Source organism: Antechinus flavipes, chromosome 4 (genome assembly GCF_016432865.1).
Source record: "Antechinus flavipes isolate AdamAnt ecotype Samford, QLD, Australia chromosome 4, AdamAnt_v2, whole genome shotgun sequence".
In the NCBI taxonomy this organism is placed as follows: Eukaryota; Metazoa; Chordata; class Mammalia; order Dasyuromorphia; family Dasyuridae; genus Antechinus; species Antechinus flavipes.
In genome coordinates this window covers 13,594,739-13,607,019 of record NC_067401.1, presented here as the reverse complement: position 1 = coordinate 13,607,019, position 12,281 = coordinate 13,594,739, and the positions used below count along the sequence as shown (strand labels likewise).

Genomic DNA, 12,281 nt, shown 5'->3' with positions numbered 1-12,281 from the left:
TCAGAAAAGCCTGTAAAGATTTATAGGAACTGATGCTAAATGAAATGAATAGAACCAGAAGATCATTGTACAGCAACAAGATTATGTAATGATCAATTCTGATGGGATGTGGCTCTTTTCAACAATGAGGTGACTCAGGTCAATTCCAATAGACTTGTGATGGAAAGAGCCATCTACATCCAAAGAGGGGACTATAGGGGCTGAAAGTAGACCACAATATGCTATCTTCACCTTTTTGTTGTTGTTGTTTGCTTGCCTTTTTCTTATTTTTTTCCCTTTTGATCTGATTTCTCTTGCACAACTTGACAAATATAGAAATATATTTTAAAAGAATGTACATATTTACCATAGATCAGACTGCTTGCTGTCTTATGGAGGGAAAAAAAAATTTGGAACACAAAGTCTTACAAAAATGAATGTTGGAAACTATCTTTACATGTAGTTGGAAAAATAAAATGCTACTGAGGGGAAAAAAAGAAAGCAAATGACTTACAAATTTATATATCCAGCCATTCAGCTCTAAGCTCCAGCCACACATTTTCAAATGCCTACTGGACATTTCCAGCTTGATATTACAGACAGAGCTACACAAAGACTCTCTCTCTCTCTTACTTCTTTGACTCTTACCTCCTTACAGTCTCCATTGTTGATTATATGTCAACATCTCTCCTTTCTCCCTTCTTTTCTCCACTCAGAACTCTTATCTAGACAGCTGCAATTCTCTCCTAAACATGGTCCTTCCTAATACTCATTATGCCCTCTTCCAGTCCAACCTTGGAAATGCCAAATTGATAATCCCAGAGCACAGAGCTGCCCCCGGTCACTGCCCTGCCTACAAAGCTCCAGCTGCCTCAAGCACAAAATCCCTTCACACTGAAGGCCCTTCATACTCTGGCCAAACTGGCCTTGTGGCTGTAACTCTGTGCCTTCACTTGGACTGTTCTGCATGCCTAGAATGCATTGCTCTCTCTTAGAAACTCCAGGTCCCTTCATAGTTGAGCCTACAGGAGGCCCTTCCAGCTGCTCCCCCCAATAATCATTCTGTCTTTATTCCGTGTATCTGTTATCTCTCCCTAACTCAATGCAAACTTCTTGAGGGCAGAAGCTGTTTCCCTTTTGGCTGTATGTCCAAAGGGCTTAGCCACAGTGCCTGGTACAAAGGAGATGCCTAATAAATGCTTGCTGACTGGTGGAGGGAACAAGGAAAAAGCTCCCAAAAGAAGAGCTAGAAGGGACCTCAGAAGCTCTCTAGCCTAGGGCCTTCCAATTAGCAGTGCAGAGATACTGACTTGTCCCAGCCTTACAAAGATTCCAAGCAGGCTTTGAAGCTGCTCCTCTGACCCTGGAGTCAGCGTTTCCTCACTGCTGGCCATTTGTAATAAGCTAAAGCTGCGTTCCAGAAGGTGAAGAAGTGTCGTTCTTAGCACCTCCACCCCACCTCATTTTTCTGCTCTTGTGTCACTGCTGATGGGGAAGCAGACCAGATTGCGAAGGCCCATGAACAGCTTTTAAATTTTGGCTTCCTGAGCTGCTATGGCCAAAGAATTCATCACCTCCTGGCCAGAAGGAGAACAGTGCAAATCTCCCTGCTTAGGGAGCCTGGTCATTCAAGAGCAAGCTCAAGCAAAGGTCAAACTCCCCCTCGAAGACACTCTGACAAAGCAGAACCTGCTTGAGCGTGGGGAATCCGGGCACAACCTGACCAGTTTAAGGGATGAGTGTTACTGGCAGGAATGATACTGGCAGAAACGAGCCCATAACTAAGGCTGGGAGAATATAAGAATGACAAAATGCTTAGCACAGTTCCTAGCAGGTAGCAAGTATTTAATAATTATTTCCTTCCTAACTGGTATCTGTGTCTACTTGTCAATATATACAAGTATATGTGCATATAGGCATAAGACCAAAAACCAAAAGATGCAAACAGTGCTCGAAAGACAAACTGCAAACTGTTAATGACCATATGAAGAAATGCTACAAATGACAAATGAGAGAAATCCAAATTAAAACAACCCTGAAATTTTATTCACACTCAGCAAATTAGCAGAGATGAGAAAAGACAGGAATAATCCATTTTGAAGGATTGGGGCAAACAGGTGCACTGTTGGTGGAGCTCTAAGTCAGTACAATCATTCTGGGAAGCCGGTGGAATTATGCAAAGAAAATTACAAAAATGTCTCTATCATGAGACAGAGATTCTACTAGTATGCACTTATACCCCTTCCCCAGGAAGTCTGCACTATGCTATAGCAGCTCTTATTTTTAGGGAGAAAGAATGGGAAGCAATCACTTTCCCATCTAGTGAAGACCAGCTAAACAAACTACAGGATATGAGAATGAGAAAATATTCCTGTGCTATGAAAAATAACAAGTAATGATGAACTATAGAAAAGCCTGGAAAATCACATGAACTGATATACAGTAAAGTAAGCAGAACCAGCAAAGATAAAATGACCATGACAATGTAAATGAAAATAACAACCAAAACTAACTGAAGGTGAATGTTACAAAATTACAAAGAAAAAGCATGACCCCCAAGACTAGATATGTAAAGACACCTCCCCCCCACTAATTTGCAATGATGTGGACCCAAGGGGTGCAGTTAATATAAATAAATAATTTAGATTATTATATTATATAAATAAATAAATGCATGTTTTATGCGCACACACACACATCATTTAAATAAATACATGTGCATATGCACAGGTACATAATACATACATATACATACACATTTTTTCTCAGATATTTTTGATGTATTGATTGATTTTGATTTTCTTCCTCTTTTTCTTAAAAAAAAAAAAAATACTCTCCAATTTGGAACTTTGCCCAAAGTACTATAAACTGTGCCTACCCTTTGATCCAGCAGTGTCTTTACTAAGCCTGTATCCCAAAGAGCTCATAAAGGAGGAAAAGGGACCCACATGTGCAAAAATGTTTGCGGCAGTCCTTTTCATAGAGGTAAGAAACTGGAAACTGAATGGAAGCCCATCAGTTGGGGAAATGGCCAAATAAGTTCTGGCATATGAATGTTATTGTTCTGCAAGAAACAACCAGCAGACCAGCAGGATGAATACAGAGAGACTTACATGAACTGATGCTAAGCAAAATGAGCAGAACCAGGAGATCCTATATACGGCAACAAGATTATGTTATGATCAACTGGATTGGGACTTGACTCTTTTCAACAATGAGGTGATTCAAGCCAAATTCAATAGGCTTGGGATAGAGAGAGCCATCTGCATGCAGAAAGAGGCCTATGGGGGCTGAATGTGGATCATAAGATGGTCTTTTCACCTTTTTTTGTTGCTGTTTGATTGCTTGCTTTTTTTTGTCATTTTTTTTTTTTTGGATCTTATTTTTCCTGAGCAGCATGATAAATGTGGAAATATGTTTAGAAGAATTACACATATTTAACCTACATTTGAATTATTTGCTATCTAAAGGGAGAGGGGAAAAAAGTGGAACCCAAGGTTTTGCAAAGGTGAATGCTGAAAACTATTTTTGCATGTATTTTGAAAAATAAAAAGCTATTATAAAAAATACTCTCTAATATGAATGATTCTTTGGGAAAAGGGGAGAAACAAGAGGAAATTTAAATAATGTAAAAACAAAAAATGTCAATAATTTATTTTTTTTAACACATAGGAATTTTAAAAAAATACATATTACCCAAAGTATCTATCTAAAATCAAGAATAAATATTACTTACACTGGAGAATAATGAAAAGTATTTCCAATAACATCAACAGAGGAGGGAAGCTCTCCCACCTCTATTACCTTAGAGGTTATCTAGAGAATTAAGAGAAATTATCTAGTTGCAGCAAAAATAAAAAGAATTTAATGAATAAGCATAATAAAGAGGAGACAAAATGATCACCAAGCACTGACAAAATAATTGTCTTAGTGAGCTCTACAAAAACTTGAGATATCTTTGGCTACAGAGAAGGATAAAAAAAAAACCAGCCACAAAATCATCAGATTTCTGTATATTATTAACAAACCACAGGAAGAGATTCCAATTAACATTAAATATTTAGGATTTAACCTAAAACATACAAGTACAATTTTTAAAGTTTTAAAATAAATTAAGATAACTTAAATAATTGGAAAAACATTCAATTTTCAAGGTTTTGCCATACCAAAAATAATAACAATAAAAATTAAAGACTTAATGTTGGGCCAGGAAATTGTCAAAGGTATACTTTGCAGCATTTGACAAAATAATAAAATTCATTCAGAGGAATAAAACGTCAAGAAAATAAAGGAATCTAATGGATTAAAAAGCAGGAATGAACAGAAGTCAGTAACTCTACATTTTATACTCTACAAGAGGTAGTTATCAAAACTATCTAATATTGGATAATAGAGGAGAAGCCATAAATAAGGTTTGGAAATAGAAATCCATTCAGTGTTCAAAATACTCAACACCCCCAATAACTAGGGAAGAGACTAAGCAAGTTGTAATGCCTCCTCTCCCTAAAAATAAGAAGTTAAATTTAGCAGCTTTTAAGTAACTTAAATACAAAAACTTGCATGATAAAAAAAAGAGAGAGAAAATGGAAGCTTATATGTAAACAGGAATGTAGAATACGAAAATAGATAATAGAACAGAAAATGTAGATAGGAAAAAATTTGTCACCAGACATTGAATAGATATGGACAATCTTAATTATATAAGATTCAAAAGCTTTCGTGCTAAGAGAAACGATGTTGCTGGAATTAGAAAATAGAGACTGAGAAAAATCTTGAATTAAACATCTCTAACAAAAGTATGACACTAAGGATTTATATGAAATTGACAGATAATACAAGTGATTTTCAAAATAAAATATGCCAACTATCAATGATCATCTGAAAAATATCCAAAATTACTAATAGCAAAAGAAATTCTCAATTAAAACACCTCCCCTGAAGTGCCACTGGATGCTGATCAAGTTAACAACGACAAGCAAGGGAAACTTATTACTGGTCAAACTGTGGAAGGCAGCCACCCAAGTGCCTGAAGAAGCAATGGATAGCTTCAATTGGGAGAAAACTGAAATTATGGAAGGAAGGTAAGGGTAAGTGAATTGTTTATGCCATTGTCTCAGCAATTCCATCACTACAATCATATCCCAAGGAAATTACTGACAAGTAAAAGGAGGGGTTGAAAAGAACAAGTAGTTTTTGAGTACCTACTATGTGCCAGGCACTGTGTATTATTTTATTAGACATCCTGTGAGAGTGGTCTTATTCTCTCCATTTTACAGTTGAGTTTAGCCGCGCCTCAAGGAATTCAGAGATGGATGGGAAAATGTGTAGGACTTGACATAAAACTAAATAAACACAACCAAAAAAACAAGCTACAGCATGGCTACTCGATGTTAAAAGAAATCAAAGCCAAATGAAGATTCCAGAGAAAAGCCGATAATAGTCGGCCCCTCAATCAGACCAGATACATGCTAATAAGAGTATAAAGTCAATACTGAGGAGCCCCAACATTCTGACTCAGTACATATCAAAGTCTCCAAAAATCAAAACAAAAAAGTCTCCAAGGGGATCATGGGAGCCTGTGGCTGCTGGTGTCTTTAGGAGAGTTCCAAGTTCAGTTTTGGAAACGGGTCACAGTGGACAAGTCTCCTTGGGCATCTCAAGAGAGGGCCTGGGCCGAAGGTCAGTGAGACCAGATGGTGCGGACGCTGCTCTGGGATTCGTGTGCATTGGACAGGAGCCTTTAGACAAAGAAGGCCCAGGACCAGGGCGGCGAGGAAGGAGAGGAGCCGAGGGTCCAGAATCCCTGAAGCCACAAGGCCCGGGGGTCTCCAGAAGACAATGGCCAGCAGGAGTCACTTCTTCAGGAAGGGAAAGTAAGAGGGAGCTGAAGATCACCCAGGGGGTCGATGGGCCAGGGCAGCAGGCTACAAGAGACAGGCCGGAGCCAGAGGCGGGAGATGAAAGGACAGGTGTAGACAAATTCTCCAGGAGATTATCTACAGAGCAACTAGATGGCCTATGGCCTATCTGCTTGCAAGTGGGGAGACTTGAGCTTATTATAGCTAGATCTGCCCTAACATTTTTTAAATCTGAAACTTTCAAATAACTATTTGCTGGCCCCAGCACTATTACTCCATTACTTACTTGTCTCTTGTATTCCAGTATCTAGGGAGATACACAGATATGTGGACAAACATAGAACATGTATTATGTAGTATACATGTTACACATGATACTGTGGTTTAATATATAAATAGCCTGTCTACGAACATACAGTCATTAAAACTCCCCATTCAAGTCCAGGGTCCCTACATCGAAGCTTCTCTGAATTCCCCCCTCCCCCCACTCCCCAGCAGCCCACCCACCACTATTCAAAGTGAGCCCTGGGAAATAGCTGTTGAATAATTAAGAAAAAAATGCAGTTTCAGGTACAGAACTCTACAGAAACCTCTCCAAGACCTGCTCTGTGCAGGGGGTGTCCGGAGAAAGCCCCCACATCTTTGGGGCGCAGGGGAGCCAGGCCAGACCCGGCAGGCGGCCCGTGGGGGGAAGGGGAGTTGCTGAAACCCATGGTCTCAACAAGGAGAGACTGACCCCTCAAGCTGCAGGAGATCCCGCTCCCGAGTTCCCCAGCCGGGCAACCCCCGAGCACCCCAAGGTGGGGAACCTGAATCTAAGCCCAGCATCTTGGGCACCTCCACGAACGCAGGGGCAGGAGGATGCGGGGCCCAGAGGCGGGCAGGAGCGGAAGGGGCACCTACTCGGCGGGGGGCCACACGCCCCTCCTTCTCAGGACCTCACGGCCAGGGAGTGCAGTGGGGGAGCCCCCGACTTCAGAACCAGCACCCCGCCAGGCTGCGGCACTTCCTCCGCTATAAAAGAGGGGTCTTACCTTAGGGGGCTAATAATAAAAGAATGGATGAGTGACAATAAAAACAGGGCCACAGGCCACCCTTCACATGGCTCTCGCGGGGGAGCTAAGCCTCCCTGAGGAAATTATCTCATTTTACCAGGAGGAAACTGAGGCAGAGATCAATGACGAAAGTCACACAACTATCGGATCCCAGGGTGTCCCGCCAGCCCCTCGCCCACACAAGCCCCTGGGCCGCCTCCGGCTCGAACTTACTTTCTCCTCCTGGGCCTCAGTTTCCCCACCTGTAAGAGGCGAACCCTCTGAGCTCCAGGCTAAGAGTGCAGCCCAGGAGTGCCTGCCTTCGGGGAGCTTACCTTCTAGGGGGCAGGGGAGGGTCACGGGACTCAAGCACGGGCACGCTCCCAAAGAACGCACAAATACCGGGACCTCCCGCCCCCAGCCCCGCCTCCCGGAGGAAGGGGGGAGGGGCGCACGCCGCGCACGCGCACACGCTCGCCCTCCCCCTCCGCCCGGACAATGGCTCCCGCGGGAGGGCGCGCGCGTGCACAGAAGCAGGAGCACGCGCCTCCGCCCCCCACGCACGCGCAAAAGTCAGAGCAAGAGCACGCGTCACGGGGGCCCCCTCCATCTCCCCCCCACCGCCAGGGCACGCACCCCCTCCCCCCTTCTATTTTCCCGTCACGACCCCCAAGCCCCAGGCCCCAAGTTCCCGCGTGCTCTCCCCACTCAGGGTACTCACCCGTCGACGAGCCCGGGGCCGGAACCCCGCGGCTGCAGCCTGGCAGACACAGGACGGCGAAGCTGCCTAGACCACGCCCCGCCACGAGGCCCCCTGCTCGGCGCGGCGCCCGACGGGAAACGGACTGCGCCGCTTGGCCCGGCCCGGCCCGGCCCAGCCCAGCCCGCTTCAGACGTCACGCACGCGGAGAAGCGCGCGCTCGGCGGCGGCGGCGTCGGAGGCGCTCGCGCCCCCCAGGGGGCGGGGCCGGACCTGGAGGAGGCGCGAGAAGCCGGGAGGAGGGGGAGAGCTGTGAGAGCGCGCGCGAGCGCGGTGGCTGCCAGGGCCCGGCAGGGGGCGCCGCAGCGTGAGGTTGGGCGGGTGGGGCCCAGGCCCTCGTTTTACTTGGGGAAACTGAGGCTCCAGGGCCACGATGGCGTGCATTTATTAAGCACCTGTTGGGTGCGGGGCGCTCTGCTCAGGTCCTCCCTCAGTCAGGAGGATGACTGGAAGCATTTATTAAATGCCTACTGTGTGCCAGGCCAAAGACAGCCCCTGCCCTCAAAGAGAACATACTCTAATATTTGGCAATAGGCAAGCAGTTGACCAGCGGAAGGGGTCCCAACCCGTGCCAGGTAGTGACGCTGGGAGCTAGGCCGGACCAGGCCGCGGAAGGACGGGAGCTCCGGGGCCCAAGCAGCCCTTTTGTCTCATCTGGCCTCAGTTTCCCCCCGGGCCTCCCTGTCTCCCCTCGTGGGGCCCGTGGGTGTTCTCATGATGTCTCCTCCTCCAGGCCAGACACAGGTGCCAGCCCAGCAGGGAGGCCTCGGGCCTGATGGTTGGCTGGCCGGCCCGGAGCCCAGCTTTAGTATCCCGCTGCCTGAGGCCTGTCCTGCTTCCCCGATAGCACCCACGGTGGCGACAAGGTCACCAGTGGGGTGGGGGAGAGGTCTGGCACCTGCTCCTTGAGAGAGAATGGTCTTTGTGTCAGTGCCTGCAACACAGTCGGTGCCTAATTAATGCCGCTTGGTTTTGCAAGTTGCAAGTCCTTGATGGCAAGGTTCCATGCAAGAAAGGGCAGAATGTGGCACAAACCATGTCAAGCCAGCCAATAAGGGGGTTCTGCCAGTCTGTAAGGGGGCACCCACTCATAAAGTCTAAGGATTTGCGGGGATTCTTGTCCAGACCAAGCTCTGGGCGAAGGGGGATTCATGCCTGGGTTTAGCAGACAGAGTTTAGCACTGGAAGGAGCCTCAAGAGATGTTGGGAGACCAGGCCAGTCTTGCAGTAGGGGCTGGGACACAAAGAGATGAGCCCTCTGCTTTCACCATGTCTCCTGCACCTGCCAAGGCTCACCCGGCAGTTACCCAGGGACCCCCGACAGAGGTCCGCCTAGACCTTGGGGCCCAGAACTGGCCCTGGACTCACATCCTGCGTGGGCTACATAACCAGGTGGCTGAGTCCCTGGCTCTTCATCTGGTCCAATCATCTTCAGTATCAGAACCCTCCTAAGACCCAATCAGGAGGCTGAGAAGGCCGAAAGACCGCCCTCACCACAGATTCTCCCTTCTTCCTTTACCTTTTTGCCCACCCCCAAGAGCCCATCCAGTCTTGTTTTCCTGCTTAAGGGTTCACTGGGAGATGGCACCCCACAGCCAACCATGGCACCCCAAAGCCAGAAGATGGCCTTCCGTAGCTGGGAGACGGCACCCCACAGCCGGGAGATGGCCTCCCACATCCGGGAGATGGCCTCCCACAGCCGGGAGATGGCACCCCACAGCCGGACAGGCAGCCCACAGAAGGGCTGAGTCCACAGCCGGGAGACGGCGTCCACAGCCATGTCCTTTTGTGTGAGATGGAGACCACTGGGCTTGCCCTCTGCCTCTGGCCAGGTCCTTTGGGCCTCACCTTTTGGCCTGCAGACCCCCAGAACTTCCCTCCCTCCCTGTCCCACAGCTGAACTTTGCTCTCCGTATTGGCCACCCAGTAGATGGTAGCATTTTGCTCTTGGGTTTGGGCCGAACTTTTCCAAGGAGCTGAGTTCCGATGGCTCTCTCTCTCTCTCCTACTTCCTACCATGCAAAAGGTTCCAGCCTCCAGATCTCATCTTTGCCACAGATTCTCGAGCTCCCAGAAGCCTCGGGCTTCCCAGAGTTAACACTAGCCTCCCCTCAAATTCCCCAAATACCTCCCTGTCCTCTCTTCCTCTTCACCTCCTCTCAAGACTTTCATTCCTTCCGTGTTTGTAAAGCTGATAGGAAAGAATCACATGCAATAATTCATACTGAAGTGTGAGGAAAGCAACAGGAGTGCCCCATTCCAAGTAGAGTTTTCTTACAAATGTATAAAATATGTTTTTGTATAGGAAAACTTCTGAAAACCACGTGGCTAATCTGGACCAACCCACACATATTCTAGTTGAGAACCTGGAAAATCTGGTCAGGGCTTGGGGGAACTGATTTGGGGATGATAGACACATACACCTTCGTTAGCATCCCTGTCCTGCTGAACCAGGCCCACCAAGAGTCTTAGAGCCGCAGATCCACAAAAACACAGAGAGCTTCTGCAGGGGAGCTTGACGGTGGAACCCAATCATCTAAATACACACATTGTGTGTACCAAATGCAGAGTTCAACTCATGGGGTCATTGCCCCATTTCCTCCTCTTGCTCTGGCCAGAAAATCATAGCACTCAAGGCCCTGCCTTATATCTTCAGTGCCTAAAACTAACTGCACCCTTGGCCCTGGACCCTTCATTTTTTGTCCAGCTGTCCGCTGTCTTCTAAGCTTCTCCAAAAAGAAAGTCCTGTCGTTTTTTGCTGTTACTGACCGATCTTTCTCTTCTGAGAAAGCCTCCTAAGTCTTCAAAGCAGCAGCAACAGCCTAAAATCCCTGCACACCACATCTTCCTCCCCAAGGTCAGAGGAACAAGGGCTCAGTGACTTCAGCCCTGGCAGGCTTCTTAGGAAAAAAGAGAGATACAGTACGGGAAGGAAGCCCAGAGGTCCTCAAGTCTACGGTCTTGTACTCCTCGGGAGCTTTGGTCCCACAGCCATGGAATGGCAGAAGTGGGACTGAGAGTCCTCTGAATCCAGAGCTGTCCATCTTTCTCCTGCACCATGTGCGCCCCTTGTGGAAGCTTCCCATCCTTATGTGTCATCAAAATGATACCAACTTCAATGCAATGAAATTAAAAGAGTCTTGGAAAGTCTATCAAGACAAGAAAAAGTCAAGACCATCATAAATGGAAAGATGTTGGTCCCCATAGATGGAAAAGAAGAAATGGAAAAGTCAGATTTTGTCCTTGAACCTCTAGCCCCTTTGGGGTCCTGGATGGTAGATGTAAAAATCAGGAGCTTGACATTTCAGTCTCTCAGTGCAAAACTGACTCACCTTTAAATTAAGACCCAATTCCAACCAATCTCTGCTCCTTCCTTGCCAGGGAGGCCTCTGGTCTTAATTTGGTTAAATAGGCTTTCCTATTAGAAAGAAAATGACAGCTTGTCTATATATTAGTATTTCATCGGATTTAGAGCTAAAAACGACCCCTTGTATTACAAATGAAGTCTTTTATTATACTAAAGTGTTGGAATCTTTACAAACTGCTAATTCATTAGAGTTGTTAGATTATTGATCTGATCTTACAAGAAGATGTTTTGGGCCAGAACCTGAAACAAGGTACTAAGTAGAACTAATTAATACAATGCTTGTGTTTACACCTTTACTCATTGGAGTTCACAAGTATGGGAGATTCACAAAGTAAAGTTTTTCAATTTTTGCCAAATTAGAATTTGTGCCCAGACCAGACCTTTTGTGTCCATGAGCAATAGGCTGGCTCCCATGAAGGCAACATGCTTTAAGTCAAGAGGCTGCTTCTGCCTTGGGTTAGCTGATCCTAGGCTGGCTCCTTAACCTGACTCCCCTCAGCCCCCAAATCAACATGATTCGATGTTCTTGACTCTTGACTGGAAAAAGGCCATTGTCTTATTTGGATTTGCTTTTATTTTGCAGAATGTCAAGCACAAAATATTAGTTTATCAATGTACATCTTTACTGACTCTTCTAAGTTGGGAAATGAGTGGAGAATGTAGAAATTACCCTAAAAACCAATCAACCGATACTCAGCAAATTGCTTTCCAAAATACTTGATGTTTAAGGGACAGTGTCTTGTGATGCACAATGAAGACCAAGAACAATGTGGCTAAAAGCCATAGCCTTTCCTTATTTCAGGTTTAAATGACATCAGTGTGGAGACTTCTTCCAGGTCACAGCCCACAATAAATGCTTGTTTCCTTCCTTTCTTCTTCATAGATGGGGCAGCTAGGTGGCTTGGTGGAGAGCATTAGATTTGGCGTCAGAATAGCCAGAGCTCAAATCTTGCCCCAGATACTTCCTAGCTATGTCTTAGTTTTTACCAATCTCCCTTTCAGGAGGATGTTGTGAGAATCAAATGAGGTTGCACTTTCAGCCCTAGAGAAACTTTTTAACTATTAAGATGATTGTGGGTTTTTAAGTCATTAGCCAAAGAACCAACCTCCTGTTTTGGATGGATGGTCCCCAGTGCTTACTCCTGGTCACTAAGCTTTTGCTTCAGACTTTTCCAGTTTAATCTTTCCACTCAGAATTCAGGTTTAGCTAATACAGCTCTAGGACACAGGGTCACCTTCTATAAACCAAGGAGAGTTTTCCCATTGCATCCATCAGGGGCATT

At 46.0% G+C, this 12,281-nt stretch overlaps 1 protein-coding gene across 4 annotated transcripts in view; it reads right to left on the bottom strand.

Annotated features, from left to right (window-relative positions):
* The window catches only part of YEATS2 (YEATS domain containing 2), an 89,952-nt gene extending 82,211 nt beyond the window's left edge, over positions 1–7,741 (bottom strand). For 3 of the 4 annotated variants that reach the window (XM_051991841.1, XM_051991844.1, XM_051991843.1), the window contains exon 1: positions 7,593–7,735. The gene's annotated coding sequence lies outside the window, so the exon portion shown is untranslated. Of the gene's footprint in view, positions 1–7,592 lie in introns of all 4 variants that reach the window. The other variant, XM_051991845.1, reaches the window with a different exon arrangement.
* Between the last annotated feature and the right edge of the window lie 4,540 nt (positions 7,742–12,281).